The 16,301-nt window shown below is 39.3% G+C and overlaps 1 protein-coding gene across 3 annotated transcripts in view; it reads left to right on the top strand.

Moving 5' to 3' along the window:
* Positions 1-16,301, top strand: part of LOC118353825 (zinc finger protein-like) — a 43,505-nt gene that overhangs the window by 6,236 nt on the left and 20,968 nt on the right. The window contains exon 1 of one of the 3 annotated variants that reach the window (XM_035712526.2): positions 15,971-16,116. The exons of 1 other annotated variant lie outside the window; for it this stretch is intronic. The gene's annotated coding sequence lies outside the window, so the exon portion shown is untranslated. Of the gene's footprint in view, positions 1-15,970; positions 16,117-16,301 lie in introns of those variants that run through there. One more of the 3 variants, XM_049109486.1, reaches the window with a different exon arrangement.

The raw sequence follows: 16,301 nt of genomic DNA, 5'->3' as shown, positions 1-16,301 counted from the left end.
TTCACCCAAAGGTGAAATTAAATGGTGAGGCACCAGTGTATATAAATTGGCTAATTTGCAGAGTACTAGCTTGCAACACTTTGATGCATTGGAGCAGGTAATAGGCAATGGTAGGTCCTCATGTGCCTCATTAGGACCTGGGTTATGTTTAGGTAAGTAAGGGCCTGGCAATAAGCTTTAGTTTCTTACATTGTGCTTACATTCTGTAAGGGAGGAGAATATAGAGGTTGCAGAGATATACATAAGCAGAGAAAGTGGGAGCTTCAGTTAAGTTGTCTATGATAATATTGTCATTGGCTAGATTGGGAACAGAGTGTAAGAAAGGCTGCATAGATTGAAACTTTGGAGATAAGGCAGAAGGTGAGTGATTTAAAAAAGGGACCATTGGGAAGTTAGAGTGGCCACAAAAGGGCGTACAAGTTGGTTGGGAAAACTATATTGGAACAGAGGGGGTGTCAGAATTTTTATTTGATGGGTTATGGAATGAAATTGTGATAGAATATTTTGAGTCAGCATCAAGGTTGGGACTGTTGGTTATGTTGAAATTATCATTTGGGATGCTTTGGTCTCTTGGGTTGAGATCTTCATCCCTGAGTTGATGGTTGTACTGTCGTCTGTGATTGACTTGTGGATAATACCTGTAAGGACCATTGTGTAGTAGTAGATAATGGGAACTCCTAATATGAGCCCTGGGCTAATTCCCAAGACCTTAAGGCAAAGTTCTAATTTGAGAAACTACTGCAAGAGTGATCAAAGACCAAGGAATGCTCTGGGACACATTGGATATGTCAGGTGACCACATATGCATCGTATGTAGAATATAAGTAGCCTAAGAGCACTACCTATGCAGATACACATTTTGTCTTCTGTCACTTTTGCCTCCATTTGTTATCAAGTAAAGCTGTGAAGTAATTGAATGCCCCAAACAGATGGAGATGCCAAAGGAGTTAGGCACTGAACTGGAGTAAGTAAGGAAGCCAGCTTGGCATTGAGCTGAAATGGGAGAATCCCAGGCCCAGATGATGAGCCAAATGAGATAAGTTCCGGCCAAGTAGAGCCATAATATCCCACAATGACATATTTTTGTCTCGGATGTATGGGCCTCAGCATCCTGGGGGTGCCTGTTTATTATGATAGGAGTCATGGGTATTGTCATCCCAGATCCTATAGTGGTTCCTCCATTAAGTATTTCCATAATGGGCTGACGCCAGAGCTGGTGTCCTATTTAAGATTGTTGGTGCTGGGCACTCAATAGGCTGAGTGTCCGACTCTTGATTTTGACTCAGGTCATGGTCTTGGGGTCATGAGATCAAGCCCCGTGTTGGGCTCCATTCTCAGTGTGGGTTTCTCTCTCTCCCTCTGTCCTTACCCCTCCCCTGCTCACATGCATATGTGTGTTCATGTGCATTTTCTCTCTCTCAAAAAAAAAAATGCTGGTGCTGGAAACTAATTTAAGATCTTGTTTGAAAAGCTACACAATTACTTAGGTATGGAACTAGGTACCAAGACACGTTTCCTGTAAAGAAAGACCTTGCATTAGCCAACTTTTATACTACTGGGGAAGGGTAGCAAGTTTGGCAGAGACCTTTGTTGTGGTCTATAGAATAATCTTTTCAGGTGTCATGGGCCCTCAATTCTCAGGGGATCCCATTCTATTATCTGCCCTAAAACTGGATGCCAATCCAGCACATGTTGTACCAGAATTGAAAAGAGGCAGGACAATTGGGGGGGGGGGTCAGTAAATGAAAAAGGGAGTTTTATCTGGGTATTGTAGAGATTGGAAAGAAGAGGGACAGTCCCCTGATGGCAATTTTGACAGAGTCTTGGGACCTAAAGATTGAAAATTCAGGACAACTAAAGTAATGTGCAAAAGAGAGAGCCATTTGGAAGCCATTATCCATTTTGTGATTTTAATAGGATATCCTTCAGTAGACCATCATTTCGCTATCTTTAGATGATAGGACAAATGAATGTTGCAAATGATGCTTTCTTGTAAGGTCTGTGCCTGAACTGAGCATTAAAGTGTGTATCCTGATCAGAGTCAATGATATCTGGGGGCCCAGAAGAAATTAATCAGGTTAAAATGAGGCCTATTATGGATGATGTTGGCAGAAGCACACCAGGAAGAATAATTCAGAAAATCAGTTTACTTAATCTTACATGATATTATGAAGGATATGTGTCAAGAACAGCCAAATGGAAAACATGCATAAAGAAAAGTATGAGTGAAGGGCTTGAAGCCTCCATGCCCTCTCCAAGTGCACCACCCTCCTAGCACTTAGATGTGTTTACTAAATCAGAAGCTCTCCAAACCCCATCGTTTGGGGAGTTCTATGGAAGCTTCCTTATGTGGGCATGATTGATTAAATCATTGATCATTAGTGATTGCACTCAATCTCCATCCCCTTTCCGCTCCTCAGATGTTGGGGATATTGGACTTGGACTAAAAGTCCCAACCCTTGAATCATACCTTGGTCTTTCTCGTGCCCCCATCCTGAAGCTATTAAGGAGCACATCAAGAATTGCCTCATTAGGACAAAAGAGGCACCTATTACACTGGATATTCCAAGGGATTTAGGAACTCTATGCCAGGAAATGGGGATGAAGACCAAATATGTATTTCTTATTATATAACAATATCACAGGGCTTAAATTAATATAAACATCCATTGGTTAAAGCATCTAACCTAATACTGAGTTTGGCAATTTCATAGGGACCACAAGTTTATTAGTGCCTATGATAAGAGAGGTTTTGAATTCCATGGACTTGATATCCAGTGACATTCCTAGTAGTGAGTGATTTTCCCTTTTTAAACTCTGAAGGTCACCAGGCACCAGTGTGATAAAATAAAATTTACAATATATAACTTTTAATAAAATTGGATATTTTGTGGGGACCAAAATACTACCCAACAATGAAATATATCAGCATGTATTTCCAGGAGGTGATCAGAGCGCAGAAGACTTCTAGTCCCTAACCAGGGTAAGAGGCAAGGAATTGCCATTGATGGAGGTTGGTAAAGGGATTTGTTGTGGTTCTAAGGCTCATTGAGGCTATGGGAGGAGACCTCATGCATGTCGATGAGTGGCATGGTGGCTGGGACATCTGTAAGGATATTAGGAACAGTGGAAGAAGTGAGGTTTATACTTAATAATTGAATGGCCTGTCGGGAATAAGCTTTGCATTTTTAAGTTGGACTTTTCTGTGATTTGGATGATTGAGGAGTCTCTGAATCTCCGATAAATAACAACAAAAATAAATAATTCCCCCTCCCATTTTTTAATTAGTCCTGATGAGGAAGCTTGTTTGGTGGACTCTGTTTTATTTTTGTAACCATCACAATAATGTAAAGGTTTATATAAACCACTCTAGGATTAATATAGTACATGGTGGCATCCAACAGATGCATTTGTTGCTATAGTTCTTTTTTTTTTTTTTAAGAGTTTATTTATTTATTCATGAGAGACACAGAGAGAGAGAGAGGCACAGACACAGGCAGAGGGAGAAGCAGGCTCCATACAGGGAGACTGATGTGGTACTCGATCCCAGGTCTCCAGGATCACACCCTGGGCGGAAGGCAGCACTAAACCACTGAGCCACCCAGGCTGCCCTATTAGTTCTAATTAATTAAGGGCTTCCCTAGTATTGGTATGGCCTATTGAATAATGAGGCTGGTTAATTGGTAGGAGCTTCCTCATCCTTTCCATATCTTTGGGGCCTGTAGTGCTGTTCCTTCTTCCATTCGTGATGTGGGTAATATTGTATCTCTTCTTTTTCTTGGTTATTGTCATTTGAGGTTTATCAATTTTATTGGTCTTAACTAGCTCTTAGTTTTGTTGATTTTTCTCTGCTCTTTTTTCAATTTTATTGATTTTTTAAATTTTTGCTATGTTCTGCTTGCCTTTTTTTTACTTCACTCTTCTACTTTCTTAAGGTAGAAGTTTAGTTCAATGATTGGAAACCTCTTCTGATATAATCTTTTAATTGTATTTATTTTTCTCTTTAGCTATATGGTACAAACTTTATATTGTGCTTTCACTTCCATTCAATACAAATATGTTTTAATTTCTCTTGTGATTTCTTCTTTGACTCATGGATTGTTTAGAATTGTGTTTTTAAATTTCCATATATTTGGGCATTATCCAGATATGTGATCCTGATTTCTATTTTAACTTAATTGTGATCAGAGCAAATATTTTATATGATTTCTGTTTTTTTTTTCAATTTGTTGAGGTTTGTTTTATCACCCAGAATATGCTTTCTTTTGGTAAACATTCCATGTGCACTTGAAAACAACGTGTATTCTGCTGTTGGGTAAAGTAGTCTATAAATGTCAGATTAATTAGATCAAGTTTATTGATAATGTTCAAGTCTCCTATAACTTCACTAATTTTCTGTTCTATCAGTTGCTGAGAGAGGAGTATTTAAGCTACATGTCATTGTGAATTTGTCTATTTCTGTATTCAATTCTGTTAGTTTTTGCTTTGGGTGCTTTGGAACTCTTAAATCTATAAACTAAGATAGTTAAGGTTCTTTTTTTAAAGATTTTATTTATTGGAGGTATCCCTAGGTGGCTCAGTGATTTAGCGCCTGCCTTCATGCCCAGGGTGTGATCCTGGAGTCCCAGGATCAAGTCCCACATCAGGCTCCCTGTGTGGAGCCTGCTTCTCCCTCTGCCTGTGTCTCTGCCTCTCTCTCTCTCTCTCTCTCTCTCTGTCTCTCATAAATAAATAAATAAATTCTTTTTTTAAAAAAAGAAGTATATTGTCAAATTCTCCTAGTGGTGTATCAATTCCTTAACTCTAATATAAAGTTTAAAAGAAAAAGGCATTAAAAATAATTATAGGTTCCTCAAAAAGGACCTTTTTTTTTTTTTAAAGAGTTTATTTATTGGAGAGAGAGTGGCGGGGGGGCAGGTAGGGGAAGAGGGAGAGGGAGAAGCAAACTCCCTGCTGAGTGGGGAGTTTGGCTGAAGGCTGGATACCAGGACCCCAAGATCATGACCTGAGCCAAAGGCAGACACTGAACTGGCTGAGCCACCCAGCCACCCAGAGTAGTTCTATTTTTAACTTTTTGAGGAACCTATAATTATTTTTAATGCGTTTTTCTTTTAAACTTTATATTAGAGTTAAGGAATTGATACACCACTAGGAGAATTTGACAATATACTTCTCTTTCTTTACCTGTGAGGGTCATACTTAACATGTTCGTTTTACTAATTAGCATCTTTTCTTTTCAGCTTGAAGAATGCCCTTTAGCATTTTTTGTAAGGCAGGTCTAGGGCTGGTGAACTCCCTCAGCTTTTGTTTGTCTGGGAAAGTCTTTATTTCTGAAGGACAGCTTTGCTGGGTAATATTGGTTGCCAGTTTGTTTGTTTTTGCTTTCAGCACTTTGAATGTATCATCTCTCTCCTAGCCTGCAAGGTTTCTGATGATATATTCTATGGTGGTAAGTTTCTTTTCCTGTGCTGCTTTCAAAATTCTGTTTAATTTTTTAACAGATGTATTATAATGTGTGTCAGTGAAGTCCTCTTTCCGTGGACAGTATTTCAGGATCTATGAGATTCATGTACCTAGGTGTGCACATCTCTCCCCAGATTTGGAGGTTTTTTTTAGCCATTATATATATTTTTTAATAAGCTTTCTTCTCCTTTCTTCTTCTTCTAGGACTACTATAATATGTATGTTGTTTTCTTATAGCTCTTAATTCACAGGGGCTTTCTTCACTCTTTTTCATTTTCTTTTCCTTTGATTGAAAATTTCTAATAACCCATCTTTGAATTAGTACATTTTTTATTCTGTATGATCAAGTATAATATTCATGCTCTCTGTTGCACTTTTCATTTCATTCATTGTATTTTGGGGCTCCAGAATTTCAGTTTGGTTCTTTTCTTCTAACTTCTACCTCTCTGTTGACCTTCCTGTTTTGTTGATATATTATTTTCCTAATTTTGTTGGGTTGTCTATCAGTGTTCTCCTCACTAAGCTTCCTTAAAAGTTATTTTGAATTCCTTATCAGGCAGTTTTTCACTCTCCATTTCTTTGAGGTCACTTAATGGAAAAATATTGTGTTCCTTTGGTGGTGTCATGTTTCCTTGATTTTTCATATTCCTTGAAGTCTTGTGTTGCTGTCTTCTTATTTGAAGAAGCACTCTCCTTCTCTAGTCTCTACCAACTGGCTTCAGGAGAGAAATACTATCACTAGTCAGCTGTCTAGGGATTCTGAGGCTTTCTCAGAACTTTTCTATGGAGGTATCCACACCACACTTTACCTTTCCTCTTGATTGGGGACATCTATAAGATTGTATGCCTTTTCTCTATACCACAAAGCTAGACTTGGTGTTGAGAACCTCCCTTTTTCCCCCTTATGTTGTTTCTCTGAAGTGCTTATGTTTGCATTCCTTTTCCAAATCCTGCAGAATTGAGCAGTCTTTCTATGTGTTTGCTAGAGGTCTGCAAAGGCTCATGCTTATCATCTGCTGGGGTGGGTTTAGGGAGCCAGTCACAAGGTAGAAGAAATTAGGCACATGAAGTGTTGGGGGTGCCAATAGGCAGTTTGAGGAGACTGCAGGAGAGGCATCCCCAGCAGCTTGTGGGCAGGCTTCCTGACAGTCTGTGAAGCATTTAGTAGAATCTGTGTACCTTTGATGAGTTCCAAGCTGTGGTTGTTGTGCTCCCACCCTCTCCCAACCCTTCAGCCATGTAGGTCACCTCAGTATTCTGGGTAGAACAGGAAAGAAGTGGGCCTGTTGAGCAGCATTCCACACAGCTGGGGAAGCCAAGAGTACTACTCACATGATCTTATTTTCCCACATGGAAGAAATTGCAGGCCAGTGGAAACTCTTGTCAGTGAGCTCTGCTGGCTTAGAGGAGAGATGACACAGGTAAAGTGAAATTGTTCTTATCCTCTTCAGTCCATCTATTCTCAAATGTGTTGCTCCTACACTGCTGAAACTTTTCTGTTGGAATACAGAATGCCTACAAATGCCCTCTTGTCCATGAGTGATTGCTCCCAGCCTCTGAATTTTGCAGTCATCCTTGCCACTAGAAGCAGCCATTCCACTACTGCCTAAGGAAATTAACCCTTTTATGCCTGAAGAACATGCAGTAGTTTCCACTGAGATAGATACCTTGAAAGACACTACTGATTCTTCTCAGGACCAAATCTTGCCATATTTCTTTGCTTCCACATCTGTACTTAGATTCAAGTCACGCCAGGTACCAGAGACTTAGGTACACATTGGACATTGAAGTGGTACTCCACACATCAAAAGAATTTCATGATTTTTCAATTGATATATACAAATCTGAGAACATGTTTGGGAATGGATCTTAGGAGCATGGGATCATGGTACAAGAAGTATAAAATTGGATGAGATGTATATATTGAAATAAATTTACTGAACAGAGATTCTGGATTCAAAATTTTAGCTCCATAAGTTATAAAGGGGTATTTTTTGTTGTTGGTGGTTGGTAGGTTGTGAAATGGAAGGAAATGTAGTTACACTAAGTTGAATTGAAATTCCAGAATTTATTTGGTACAGTGTGGAGGAAAATGTTCAAAGTCTTAGGGAGATTTGAATGTTGGAGCAGATTTATCATGTCAGACATGCTCATTCACCTTGGAGGAATAAAGGAATCATAATTCACCATGAGAAATAATTTGTGAGAGGAATCTCAGTATCTTTGAAGAGCTCAAGGTTTGTTCTACTCTGTAGATGAGGTATTACAATGGGAACACCATTGAACTGGGATCCTTAAGTGAAATTAAATGATGGGATCCTAGTGTGTTATCAGCCAAGTGGTGGCATTTAATCCCCAGACAAGTTGGGCAAGGATACTCTATAAAGGACAGCAGAGCCAACATAGGTACAAAATAGCCTGATATATGACATTGGCTATTGACTTTAATGTCCCTAAAACAAATAGATGTTTAGAGTACTAAATTCTTATTTGATATGTATAAATAGGATAATTTCAGGTCATGTGAACAGAAGTCCAACTGCATCCACCAGAAACAGATTGACTACCTCTTAAACGCACCCAAACATGAGCCAATTTTTACACCCATAATTTATTGAATTAAGGAAAGGCTGCATCTTCCTGAGTAAGTACCCTGCTACCCTGCCACATACTGCAGTTTTAATCTTTTCCTAGGCTTCCCCAAAGGGACCATTTACCTGAGATTGCTGGATCCTGTCTCTGAACTGGCACATTGATTGATGCTGATTGGCCCTGATGAGCAGGAAGTCACTGTTATCATAGGCATATTGGTAAGACTGCATGCCAGAGGGTGGGAAATAAATTCCCTAAAAATCTAGGTGCCTTCCACTTCAGTAAAACTTCTAGGGGGTCATTGGTGTTGGCATGTCAAAATACCACATCTAAAGTAAAGGACAGGTTGCATCTGGCCCCTCCTACAACCAAAAGAGAGTCATCATGCCTAGTATGCTCCTCGGATATTTGAACAAGTGTATTCCTCATTTGGGGAGGGGGTGACCCTGCTCCTTTTTTTGTGTAACCTGAAAACTTTCTGACTGGAGCCCAGAGAAGTAGGCTCTCAACAAGTCTAGGCTGCCATATATAAGCTGCTCTGCCATTTGGGCCATATGATCCAGCAGATTCAAAGGTTCTTGAAATGTCAGTGACAGAATGGTGTTTGGAATGTTTGGCCAGCTCCTATAGATGATTCATAGCACAGACTCTTAGAATTTTGGCACAAACCCCTGCATCCTCTCCAGACACCTACCTTCTCTTTAAGAAACAGCTTTGGTTTTACTATTGCACTTTAGCAGTGGCTGAAGAGTTAGCCATAGGCTACCAAATTACCATATACTCTGACCTTGTCTTCATGGACTAGTTGTCATCTTACCAATGTGGGCTTAGATTTGGGTATTTACAGAAGCACTCCATTATCAAATGAAAGATATATATGAGAAGTAAATGGAAGTATATATGAGGCATTGAAAGCATCAGTACATGGCCCAAATGCCCATGGTCTATACTTGTGCTACATTACTTTCTCCCAGTATGTCCCTGTGGTTTTACAGAAAATTCCTTATGACTAGTTTCCTTAGTGAGGTAGGGAAAACTCACTCTTGACCAATCTTCTGATAGTTCTGTGTGATATACAGCACTGACCTGAAATTGTTCAACTGAAACATAACACTTTCTAGGACATCCTGGAGGACAGTTGTGAAGAGAAATTCCCCCAGTGGGTAGAACTTTGAGCAGTACACCTTGGTTGCTCATTTGGCCTGAAGGAAAACACGGCTAGACTTAAGGGTCTATATAGTTTCATGGGTTATGGCCAAGGGTTTGGCCCGATTTTCAGGCTCTTCAAAGATACATGATTGGAAAATTGGTCGCAAAGCTTGCTAAGGGAGAGGTATTTTGGATAGACTACTTAGTGGGGAGAGAATGTGAAGATAAGTGTGCTCCATGTAAATGACCTACCTTAGGGTACTTTCAGTAGTGGAAGGTTTTAATAAGAAGTAGTTTGACCTAGTGTGTTGATAACTTTTAGCTTTTGTCAAAGCCACTTCTGTTATTGCCTAGTGGACTCTTGAGCCAAGTGGCCACAATGGCAGGAATGGAGGTTATCCACAGTTTAAACAATTTAAACTTCTATGTACCAATGCAATCCTGGCTATAGTCATTGCTGAGTGCCCAGGAACCAACACTGGTTCCTTTATATAGCCCCTTTCTCCAGGATATTTTTGCAACTACCTGTGGGAGTTTGATTCCATTAGATCATTTCCATCATGGAAGGGGCAGTACCTTGTTTTTAATTGAATAGACACTCTGGACATGGATTTGCCATCCATGCCTGCAGTGCTTTGCCCAAGCTACCAATTGTGTACTCTGATAGTTCTTTTCCACCATTTTAGTATTCCATACAGCATTGACTCTGTTTTTTAAAAATTTATTTTAATTTCAATTCCAGTATAATTAACAGTGTTATATTGGTTTCAGATGTACAATATAGTGATGCAGTAATTCCATATATTACTCAATGCTCATCAAGATAAGTGTACTCTTAATCTCCTTTACCTATTTCAACCATCCCTCCCCACCTCCTCTTTGGTAACAGTTTGTTCTCTATAGTTAAGAGTGTTTTTTGGCTTGTCTCTTTTATCCTCCTTTGTTCATTTGTTTTGTTTCTTAAATTCCACATATGAGTAAAAGCATATAGTATTTGTCTTTCTGACTGGCTTATTTTGCTTAGCATTATACTCTCTAGATCCATCCATATTGTTGCAAATGGCAAGATTTCATTTTTAATGGCTGAATAATATTCCACTCTGGATATATATATATATATCCATCCATTCATCTATTGATGGATACTTGGGCTGCTTCCATAATTTAGCTGTTGTAAATAATGCTGCAGTAAACATGGAGCTGCATATATCTCCCTGAATTAGGGTTTTCATATTCTTTGGATAAATACCCTAATCTAGTGCAACTACTAGATTATATGGTAGTTCTATTTTTAATTTTTTAAGGAACCTGCACATAGCATTGCTTCTAATAAAGGAATTCACTTCATAGCAAATGAAGTGGGGCAATGAGCCTGTTCTCATGGAATGCATTGTTTCTGTTGTGTTCCCCATCACCATGAAATAGGTGAATTGATAGAAAGTGGACTAGCCTTTTGAAAACTAACTTACATTACCAGGTAGGTGGCAGTATCTTGTTGGGCTAAGACAATGTCCTCATATATGCTGTATATGATTTAATTTATTTTATTTTGTATATGATTTAAATAAGTGCCCAGAATATGGTGCTCTTTCACCCATAACCAAGTTTCACAAGATCAGGAATCCAGGGGTAGAAATTTGAGTGATTTCACTCACTATTACTTCAAGTGATCCAATAGCAAATATTTTGCTTCCTGTCTTCATGAACAGTCTCCATAGAAATCTTAGTTCCAAGGGGTTGAATGAGTCCATCAGAAGACACAATAATAATTCCATTGAACTTGAACTTGGTACTTCCAGTTGGGCATTTGATGTCTCTTACTTCTGAATGAATAGTCAAAGAAGGGAGTTCTTTTATTGGCTGGGGTAATTGATCCTGACAACAATGAGAGAATTGAGTTGCTGCAACACAGTGGAGGTAATCAAGACTATGTCTGGAATGCAAAAGATCACTGTGTATCTTAAAAGCGCATCTTATGATTTAAAAATCCATGGAGAACATACAACAGCACAATTCAGGCAGGACTGTTAATGTCTCAAAACCTCGAAGAACAAAAATTTGCTTCATCCTGCTAGGAAAAGAACCACAATGAACTGAGGTGTTCGCTGAGAGTAAGGGGGATATGGAATGAGTAATGAAAGATGATAGTTGTAGATATATATCACTATTACATCAGTTCCAACAATGATGGCTCTAATAGTTATAGATATTCATTATTCTGTTATAAATATTCTCACATACATGTTAACCAAATATTTATTTTTTATCCGCAATTTTATTGAGAAATGATTGACATACATCACTGTATAAGTTTAAGGTATACAGTGTGATGGTTTGATTTACATATACTGTGAAATGATTACCACAATAGGATTAGCTAACATCCATCTTCTCATATAAAGAAAAAGGAAAAAAGCATTTTCTCCTTGTGATGAATACTCTTAGGATTTACCAGTCATAAGAAGTTTCCTATATATCATATGATATTGTTGGTTATAGTCATTTTGTACATTACATCCCTAGTACTTATTTATCTTATAATTGGAAATTTATACCTTTGACTACTTTCCCTCAATTCCCCCTCCCCCCACCCCTTCCTTTGGTAACAACAAATATGTTCCCTTTTTCTATTAATTTGTTTTTTGTTTTAGGTTCCACATATAAGTGAAATCATGCAGTAATTGTATTTCTCTGCCTTATTTCACTTAACAGAATGTCTTCAAAGTCTTTCCATTTTGTTGCAAATGGTAGAATTTCATCATTTCTTTATTTAGTATATGTGCTGCCAAAGCGAACTCATCATTGCTTTTTATGGCTCAGTAATATATACCAAAACTTCTTTATCCATTCACTCATTGATTAAAACTTAAGTTGTTTCCTTGTGTTGGCTATTGTGAATAATGCTGCTTCCAACATGGGGGTTCAAATATCTTTGCAAATTAGTGTTTTCATTTCCTTTGGATATATCCCCAGAAGTGTAATTGCTGAATTATATAGTACTTATATTTTTAATTTTTTTTTGAGAATCCTCCATACTGTTTTCCACAGTGGCTGTATTAATTTACAGTCTAACGAACAGGGCAGAAGTGTTTCCTTTTTCTTATCCATGCCAGCATGTGTTACCTTTCTGATGATGGCTATTCTAACAGGCATGATATGATATTTCATTGTGATTTAATTTGGGTGTAACTAATGACTAGTGAAATTGAGCATTTTTTCATGTACGTGTTGGTCTTTTGTGTATCTTCTTTGGAGAAGTGTCTGTTTAGGTCCTATGCTCATTTTTAACTAGGTTACTTGGGAGGGGGTTGCTTGTTTGTTTTGTTATTGAGTTGTATGAGTTATTATATATTTTGGATATTATCTTCTTATCAGATATATGGCTTGCAGATTTTTCCCCATTGCATAGGTTGTCATTTCACTTTGTTCATGGTTTCTTTTGCTGTGCAGAAGCTTCTTTGTCTGATAAGTCTAACTTGTTTATTTTTTTATTTTGTTTGTGCTTTAGGTGTCATATCCAAAAAATTGTAGCCAATATCCATGTTAAGGAGATTTATTCCTATTTCCTTTTAGGAGTTTCTAACGTTTAAGTATTTAACTCATTTTGAGTTAATTTTTGTGAGTGGTATAAGTTATGGGTCCAGTTTTATTCCTTTACATGTGAATATCTAATTATCTCAGCACCATTTATTGAAAAGATGGTCTTTTCTCCACTGAGTGTTCTTGACTCCCTTGTCAAATATTAGTTTACCATATATGCTCAGGTTTATTTCAGGGCTATCAGTTCTGTACCATTGATCTATTTGTTTTTTTATGCCAGCACCATACTGTTTTGATGACTATAACTTCATAGTATAGCTTGAAATCAGGAAGTGTGATGCTTCCTGATTTGTTCTTTCTCAGGCTATAGGGGTCTCTTTTGGTGCCATATAAATTTTAAGAGTTTTTTCTACTTAGGTAAAAAAAATAATAATTGCCATTATAATCTTGACGGGATTGCATTGAATTTATAGATGGCTTTTGGTAGTATTAATATTTTAACAGTATCAATTCTTCCAATCCATGAACATGAATACTTTTCCACTTGTTTGTATCCTATCAGATGAGGGCCCATGATAATGACCTATTTAATCTTAATTGCCTTCTTAAAGACCCTATCTTCAAATACAGTCACATTGGTGTTTGGGGCATCAACATATGTAAGGCAGGGGGCACAATTCAGTCCATAATTGTGAGTGAGAAATAGTTTCAAACAGGCCAATCTCTTTTTTTTTTTTTAAAGAGATATAATTCACAGACTTTAATATTCACACTTGTAAGGTGTAAGATTGCCTGATTTTTGGTATATTCACAAAGATATAAACTATCATCACTATCTCATTCCAGAGGTTTTTCATCAGCTCACCAACTCCTGCCCCCTTGCCACCACCTACCCGTTAGCAGCCATTCTCCACTCCCAATGGACAAGTCCCTGATAACAACAAATCAGATTTCTTTGATCAATGCAGATTTATGTATTCTGTGCATTTCATATAAACAGGATCATAGGGATCCCTGGGTGGCGCAGCGGTTTAGTGCCTGCCTTTGGCCCAGGGCGCGGTCCTGGAGACCTGGGATCGAATCCCACATCAGGCTCCCGGTGCATGGAGCCTGCTTCTCCCTCTGCCTGTGTCTCTGCCCCTCTCTCTCTCTCTCTCTCTCTCTCTCTGTGTGTGACTATCATAAATAAAAAAAAAAGAGAGAATTTGTTAAACAGGATCATAAAACACATTCTTTATTGTGTCTAGCTTCTTTCACTAAGCATGATTTCAAGGCTAATCCTTGAATGAATCATACTCCATCTTTTAAGTGCAGAATCTTATTTATTTACTAGGTAAATTTTCTTTACCTAGTTATTAGTAATTGGACATTTGGATTGTTTCTACAATTTAGCTATTATAAATAATGCTGCTATGAACATTTTTGTACAAGTGTGGACATATGTTTTAATTTATCTTGGGTATAAACCTAGGAGTGGAATTTCTCTGTCATCAGCCTGATCTTCTTAAAGGCCAGTTTTGGTGATGTCAGGCTAGGGCTGACATCATAGATAAAGATACTCAAGGCTGTGCAACTTATAAGACTATGTGTGCTTAAAGAGGTACATGCACCTTGATGTTTATAGCAGCATTATCAAAAATAGCAAAATTATGGAAAGACCCCAAATGTCCATTGACTGATGAATGGATAAAGATGTGGTATATATAAACAATGGAATATTGCTCAGCCATCAAAAAGAATCTCACTCATTTGCAATGACATGGATGGAGCTAGAGTGTATTCTGCTAAGTGAAATGGTCAGAGAAAGACAAATACCATATGGTTTCACTCATATGTGGAATTTGAGAAACAAAACATTAACATATGGGAGGGGAGAAAAAAGAGAAAGGGAAACAAACCATAAGAGACTCCTAAGGATAGAAAACAAACAGAAGAGTGAAGGAGGGAGGTGGGGTGGGAGATGGGTTAGATGGGTGATGGGTATTGAGGGCACTTGTGATGAGCACTGGGTGTTGCATGTAAGCGATGAATTACTGACTTCTCCTGAAACCAGTATTACACTGCATGTTAACTAGAATTTAAATAAAAATAAAAGACTATGTATGTTTAAAGAGGTGAGATTGTCAGAATAAAAGAGACTCTATAGCTCTTAGATCCAAGTAGTTGCGATCCAGTCCTGTGCCTAAGGAGGACCCATGCTATGCAACGCCAGTATTTTCTATGTTGCCCTCTGCTGCCTGATTCTGGTCATTACTGATAGTGAATGTCCTGTTGGGGTGCGTAGAACCCAGATTTGGACCTTTGTGTGTCCAATCTTTTTCCTCCTCCTGAGGTTGTCTCTGGCCTTTATCCCATGTGAGTGGTCTACCAAATACCCCAGGAAACTCCAAGACTTATGCCCATGAGGTTCTGTTGAGGTGCCTTGGCTATTCCTGTTATTTTAATTTTTAAAAAATTTTATTTATGTAGTTGATAGAGTGCCTGCTCGAGAGAGAGTGAGCACAAGCAGGGAGAGTGGCAGGTAGAGGAGAGGGAGAAGCAGGATCCTTGAGAAGCAGGGAGCCTCATGCTGGACTTGATCCCAGGACCCTGAAGGCAGACACCTGACTGAGCAACCCAGGCGCCTTTGGCTATTCCCATTAAAGGCGCTTCTTGGTGGTATAACAATTTTTTAGGCCATCACAATAGTGTACAGAGAATGGAGGTGACTCACGGATTTGGGGTGTTCAGACTAAGGTGGAAGAGGTGTAATAACGAATCAGCCAAATTACCGTATCTCTCTTGGGCCCACGAATTTTGTAATATAGTTTTAAAGTAGTGTTTTGGGTTTTGTGTGTGTGCGTGTGTGTGTTTTAATCAACAGTTCTGCTGTGTAGATTTCCAAATGTACAGCTTCTTACACCCTCACCTAGTGCCTTCTTCTGAGGCTCTGAAGTTCCTTACCGCAGTTTAAACTTTCCAACGATATATTAGCTAGGTTTGCTGTTACAGTACAGAAGAATTAATAGCAGCATAACATAACATAAAATATTTCCTGCGGCCGGATCCCAGAGGGGCTAACCCTAGCCGCAGCGTAGGAACGCACGTTAGCGCCCAAGCACCTGACAACACGAACTCCGCCCCCACGACCACGGTGGGAACTATAGAGCCGCGTCTCCCAGGAGTCGCAAGCACTTCCGGCCCAGGAGGGTGGGAATGGGGCTTTTTGGGAAGTGTAGTCCGCCAACCAGTGCCGTAGAGACTCGGACGCTTCCGCAAGGCAGCGGGGAAGGGGGGATTCTGGGTAGTCGAGCCCCCGCGCAGCCAGGGGCGGGGCGGCCCCAGGCACTTCCGCTCAGGGGGCCGGCTTGCGAGGGTTCTCCAGTCGCTCTGGTGAGTGGGTTCTGGTGTCGGGACCCTCCTGGTTCTCCTCTGGGCGCGGGGCCACTGCCCATTGATTTGGGGGAAGTTGCTGCGTGAGAGAGAGGTGGCTCGAGGGTCCAGGGACCCTCTTGGCGTTTGGGGCGGCGGAGCAGCGCTTGGCCTGCTGGAGGGTCTCCCGGGCCCTCCGCCTGCGG

The sequence above is a fragment of the Canis lupus genome, chromosome 1 (assembly GCF_003254725.2).
Source record: "Canis lupus dingo isolate Sandy chromosome 1, ASM325472v2, whole genome shotgun sequence".
Lineage (NCBI taxonomy): Eukaryota > Metazoa > Chordata > Mammalia > Carnivora > Canidae > Canis > Canis lupus.
This window is presented reverse-complemented; position numbering and strand designations above follow the sequence as displayed.